Genomic DNA, 7,004 nt, shown 5'->3' with positions numbered 1-7,004 from the left:
ACAGTGGGTCAAGAGAACCAGTATTCCAGCTGTTGATACGTCTCCAGAAAATATCTTGCTGAGTATGGAGAGTGTTTGTTCTCAGGGAGTTCTAGGATCCGGCAGTTCGTGTCTCAAGTGGGAGCCGGTAGGGACCGAGGACGAGTCAAGGGCTGTTTCAGCCGTGACTGATGTGTTGAAGCTTCGGGGAGCTTCAACGGGCCTTTCAGTTGACTGATGAGAAGGCCGCTGTAGCAGGAGAGAGTTGAAAAAGATTACTAGACATACAAGTGTTCTAAGTGGATGGCAGTTGAAATTCTTCAAGCCTCCAAGTGGGAGATTGTTGGGCTTTGTGGAGGCTTGTGAGCCGGCCCGACCCATTACTGAAACCCTAGGTTAACTATTTGGTTTTCCTATAAATATGATCCTTGTATTTGTAATTCTAAAGTAGCACAAGTGAAATAAAAATCCTCCTGTTACAGTCGTGGAGTAGGGAAACCGAACCACGTTAAATTCTTGTGTGTCCCGTTTGTGTTCCGTTTCTCTTTTCTCTAGATTATTTGTGTGTGTTGTGTGTTTAATTCCCAACAATTACTGCATTCTAAAGTTGAATTAAAGATGAATTACACATACTATGTAACAAAGCAAGGAAGTAATCAATATACAATCATTCCTAAACAACTACTAAGAAAAACACATAGAAATAGATTCAAAATACTATAACATACTGAATCTTTACTTTTAAGTAGAATGACATTTTTGGGTAATTATTCCGATTTTTGCATCCTTTAATGGCTTCTTCATGTAGCACCCGGAAAATCAATAGGTGAAACTAGAGCCTTACGCAAGAGTTTTAGAGTTTGGTGTTTGGGTTAGAATCGTAAAACGATTCCGTACTTCGAATGAGGATTTTAGGGGTTAATCATAACGGTACAGCTCCACAAGAACCAACAGAGGGTCCTTGAGGAGGACCCTAAAAGTTCACCCCAAAACTTCCCAAAAGGGGCCACTACGAATGGCACCCATGGGCTGTAGGTGGACCCACACCTCGTGGTTCGTGTCGTGGGTCAAGGGAAAAGGTTAGGAGCTGAATCTCATGAAACATGGACATGAAGCACGCCTTGTATACCCACCCACGTTCTATGGGGCTTGGTCGTGGGTCATATCGGTAGGATGCCTCAATTCGACCAAGGCTAGGACTTTTAGGTAATTTCCATTTTAGTTAATTTGATATGGGGTCATTTATTTGTTTAAATATAGTTATATAAGTGTTTTTAAGTCATTAACTAACCATTACACCTTATAAATTCCAAGACCCAAAATTCATAACCAAGTTTCTCCCATGATCTTTTCTCTACAACTTCAAGGAAGAAGAAAAAAAGTGAAGCTAGGGTTAAATAATGAAGTTTTTCTCCCCAAATTTGTGGTGACTCTTCACTTAGATATGGTAGCTTTTCATCTATGTATAGCCTTTACCCATGGATCCCTTCCGAAACAATTAATTTCAAAAACCAAAATGCTTATGAGCATGACTAGCTTATTAAGACATTTTGATAAAAGGAAAAAAGTGCATATATAAAAACCATTCAGCCATGAACTTATATTATATGCATTTTTATTTATTTCAAATTATGATTTTATTCTTAACATTTTAGGTAAACTCCTTATTTTTTTCCAATCATAATCCTTAATTTATCTTTATTTCATATTTGTCTTTCCCCCTATTATTCATCCTCCACATTTTAAAACTTATTTTGTAAACTTTGTTAGGGACATTTCAACCATTAAAAAGAAGATTATGTTGATAACTACTCAAAAGGCCATTATGTGACAATAATAAATGGGATCTTGGGCTTATAGGACCGTTATTTAAAGTCGTAAGTGAAGGTCTTTTATTTAATAATTACTACTTCAAATATACTTTTATTTTATTACCATTTGTGTCAACTTTTAGCAACTATTAAACAATTTTATTTAAATAATATTAAACTTAGCAAAAAGTGTTGTATCTAATTGAGAACTAATCGGTAACATTTATTTGACCATTTGCTCATTTACTCATTCATTCTGTCACTTTTCTTTCTACTTCTTTCTAATTTTAGGATTTTTTTTCTTTCTAGTTCAATTATCAGCACATTCTAATGGAAAAAGGTAAACGAAAATTGCCTAGAAGAAGTTTGTGGATACATACTGATGTTGACTTGTTCAAGAATACATGTTTTGGTCCCTTCAATATTGTCTATGTCTAGTTGAAGCTCCTCTTTATTAAGTGTATATGGTGTATCCCTTTTCTTAATGCTCTCTGCAACAACACCAAGTTCTTCTTGAGGTAAATTCTCAAGACCTTTAGTAAGTTTCTGGATTTCTTTAGTCGCCATCTTCTTCTACCTCATGTGATTAGTTGCCCCGGTAATTGGCTTACACCTTTCTAAATAATTTCCTTGAGTAACATGTCTAAATGTAAAATACTCACCGAGAAAGGGAATAAGATGACGAGTATTTCTGCTAGTAGATGGTGTGGGCAAGTCTTTTCTATTCCATTAAGGGAAAACCCTTTGTTCTTCCCCTAATTTTTGTGATTCATTGAACTTTTATTAATTTCAGGCGGTAGCTTATCTTTCCAAAGAAGGTAATATTGATTCACCTTAAGGATCCTCTTCTCCCTCTCTATAATTACATAACCGCGGGTGGTAATTAGGACTAGGTGACTGATAGATCGTATTGCTAGTAAATTATGAATATCTACAATATATTCTAGGAGAATGAGGAATCAAAACTAGACGACGTTTTTTATTGCCATTGTAAAGTAAAGTCTCCTTAACTTCAAACTTTTTTACCATTCTCCTAACATCATCTAACTCGCCCTCTAGCCTACTCCTGACAATTCTAAGACTTATTGTAACTTCCTCTTTACCACTACATCTACCAGGTTCCCTCAATTCTACACCACCTTCGGTACATCTCTCGAATTAGTCATCAAATGATTCTGATTATCTACTACCTTTACAAGTTGCTCTGCATCCAGGGTTTTTGGATCCTTGGTGACATTGGTGGCGATGGGGGTAGAAGGATCTTTCTTCAGGGTTGTATGATTTTTTCGAGTATCAACTTTCCCTTTGAATCTCTATATGTCTTCTGAATCTATCTGAAATTCAAATTTTTTTTAAAAAAAAACCCCTTATTGGGAACTTAGGGTTTAAAAAAATAAACCGGAAACAATTTAAAGGAGAAGAATGAAAACTTACAAAAAAAGAATAGATTGACAAAGATGAATGTCGGTGGATCAGAGCAGATGATCGAAAGTGAAACTTACAAATAAAAAGAAGATAAGAGGCACAAGATATTGCAGATGATCGACGGCGGTTTCTAGAAGATGATCGTTGAATAAATGAAAGTGATCGGAGATGATCGGCAGATGGTCCGTAGAAGAAATGATTGCTTGTAAGTTTCTTCTCCGAACCAGTCGTCGGTCATATCTCATCACTTCCGTTTATTCACCGATCATCTTCTCAAAACCGTTATCGAGCATTTGCAATAACTTGTGCTTCTTCTCTTTTTTTTTTTTGTAAGTTCATTTCCTATCATCTTCTCCGATCCTTCGGCGGTCATCTTTGTCAGTTTCTGCTATTTTTTTAAATTCCAAATTTAATTCTGCTTCGCTAAACTATTCTCAATTTTTTTTTGAAACCCTATGTTCCAAATTTTTTTTGGGGGGGGCGGGGGGGTTCAGTTTACATTTTAGATGGATTCATAAGAAATACAAAGATTCCATAGGAAAGTTTACACCCGAAGAAACAGTAAAACCCTGAAGAATTACGCATCTATATACATTTCACTAACTTCATTCTAATGACCCAAAGTACTCCGTAGTCATTACCGGCGTCTTCGTCCTCGAAAAGGTCTAAGACAACCCCTTAGTATACATCATAGCACATCATTGGTTAAAAATGCGGAAAAATTTAAAATTTTTCGTCTACATCTACTACATGATATTTACATAGACCTCTCGCTTACAGATAATATATATACGTAGGGATTTTACGTAGACTCCTCACATAAGAAGCTTACTTAGGCTTGTCGCATAGACAACATAACCAACATATAGGAATTTAGACTAATACTTTGCCTCACATTAAACCATCTATAAGAGTATAAACGTTTGGACATATCCAATACAAAACAATACACCATTATAGGCTTACAATGATTGTCTCAATGATAAGAGAAAGAATAACGTTTCTAAAAGTAACAACATCATAGCTAGAGTGAAACTTGGCAACGTCCCCAAACATGAGGACTCGCCAATGACTCAGGAATAGATCAAAGTCTTCCTCGCAACCGACCCCAAACTTCTCAAAGGCCCTAACCTAAAATGTTTGGGAAAAAGGAAAAGATATGGGTTAGTATAAACCACATGTACTAAGTATGGCTCCTATGCACAAAAATCATCAATGCATGAGAAAAGGACAATTTAGTCAAAATCATGCTTTCTATCAACTTAACTCACCATGCATTTATAATAAGCATATTAAGTAAATTCAACATAATATAAACTCAACATGTAGACCACCCAAGAAATACTTGTGCAATACCAAAGATAGAACCCCATAATCCCATCCAAGGCTAAGTATCACAATAAGCAACCGATTCATACTTACAACATATTCGCATAATTCATAATGACATGCTTAATACATGAATACTACTCATAGCTTATCAACATACTCATAATCATAATCATAAATGAACACTACTAATCATCCCTTAGGATCCCACATGTGCAATGAGTAAGAGAAGTCTCATACCCCCCCCCCTCACCTTATGTAGTAGCCTTCAAGACAACCCTAATAAGAGTTCACATACTTAACTTGTTCCATTACTTTTACATTAGGGAAAGAAGTACAATTACTGACATGAGACCATGTGAGCTATATGGAATTCGGTGTTCTACTCCCACACCGAAAAGAGAGGGTTAACACTTGCCTAAGGTGTAACCATTCGTACTTAGCTATCTAGGTGGATCCACTAATCTAGAGTCCTGTGTGGGCACATAGTTAAGGGTCAAGGAGATTATTTCTAGAACGTTGACTTACTAACGTGGATGTTTTGATCTGATGATACAGCACATAACTTGGGAATTTGGACTTACAAACGTGAGGAAACCCATGTGGGAGGCCGGACTTACTAAACGTGAGACCACCATCTCATTTACATGCCCTTTAGGTGCTAAGCATTTATTCCCTTTAGTAATCATATTTTTTCATTATACAACTTCACATTAGTATCTTCTAGACCCCTATGTAAACATTTTATCATAGCCAGCTCATAGGTCACCAAAAGTGAGAACAATCCCTTCACTTTAGAAACATCTCATAAGTGAGTAAACCTTTCACTTAACACTTTATTATAATCATGAGAAAGTAATTTCAATTATATAATAATCATATCACAACATACTTGCATTATTTATAACCAATTCAATAGTCTAGAGTTAACGATTAGGAATACTTAACATCAATATCACAACCACACATTAGACCTAGAAGCATTACAATCTAAGTAGCTCATAATTTATAATTGAATCCAAGACGAACCTATCAAGATACCTCATTGTCCTTCCAAGAACCTTCATACTTCCATTACCAAGAATACATAACCAATTAAATAGACAAGGTAAATAAAAGAAGCAATTACATAATTAACAAAAATGTAGTCAATCTACATGTTCATTATCTTCGCAATTCACCATATCAAGTCAAGGTTTTCATGAAATTGGGAAGGACATGGTTCTAGGGAAATCTCATAGGAAATAATCAATAAACCATAAATATATACTTAAACTACATTAATTCATCATAATTTATCACAATTGATTCATAATTTCATTTTTCAAAGAAGACCCATGTGTAGAAGAATAAGCTAGTTTTGGGGGATTTTGAATTCATCTTTTGGATGGACCTCTTGGGGAAAGAATCCCAAAACAGAAATAAATCATACCTTAATGAATATTAACCCATGAAATCCATGTGAAACACTAGATAAATTGTTCTTCTTCTTCAAGCTTTCTTACTTCTTCAATGGAGGATTTTGGGAGAGAGAAAGTAGAGAGAGATGAGAGCTTTTGGGTTTTTGTTTTGAGGATTTGATTGGAGTGGGTAAAACTGACTTAAGACTGACCTAATACCTTATATATTCACCCCTTAAATTACCCAAAATACCCCTCACTTATTTGGGTATTTTTGTGAAGTCAAAATTCTTAAAATACGACTTTTACGAATCAGGGAAATGGGTCCGCGTCGGGAGGTTGATTTCAGAATTTATTTTTGAAATATTATTTGAGGAAGTGGACCTCTTTGCATGCACGCGTCGCGAGGAAATTTTTTCCAAGCTGCGTGTGGTCTGTGCGACGCGCAGAAGCCTCTTGAACCTTGTCTCACACAAGCTGCTTTGGACCCCTACCTGCCCACATTAGAGTCCTCCTCAAGGACCTTTCATGTGGTCCTTGGAGAGTCGTTACAGGACAGTTGGACCATTTGTACTATATTATACCTATTTAGAGTCTTTTTACAAGTTTTGGAATTCATATGACCCTCCGAAACCTTCACCAAACAGAGGGACGTCTACTAATTCAATTTCACTAGTTTCTGGACGTTAAGGCCTTTCTTTAATGATATGGCTCCAATACCTCTAACAAGATATTTACACTTATATAGGTCTAAAACAATTATTATCTAACATATGAGGCTCTATTATAGGTCATGGAAATTATGGGGTGTTATAATATTCCACCTTAGGAACATTCGTCTCCAAATGACACCTTAAACCTTCTATTGGAAATAAGGAATAGACTCAAGATTAGCACCCAACCAACCTAAAATATCATAATAAGTCACATATCATAGGAGCATTAACACATAGGAACTTAATCCACAACTCATGACACATAAAAGCTCATAATTTACATCGCATAAGGAGGAACTACCTTCTCCATTACAATATTAGCTAAACATGAACAATTTCAAAGA

This window comes from Solanum pennellii, chromosome 3, assembly GCF_001406875.1.
Source record: "Solanum pennellii chromosome 3, SPENNV200".
NCBI classification, from domain to species: Eukaryota; Viridiplantae; Streptophyta; class Magnoliopsida; order Solanales; family Solanaceae; genus Solanum; species Solanum pennellii.
The sequence above is the reverse complement of the archived record's forward strand: the minus strand, read 5'-3'. Positions refer to the sequence as shown.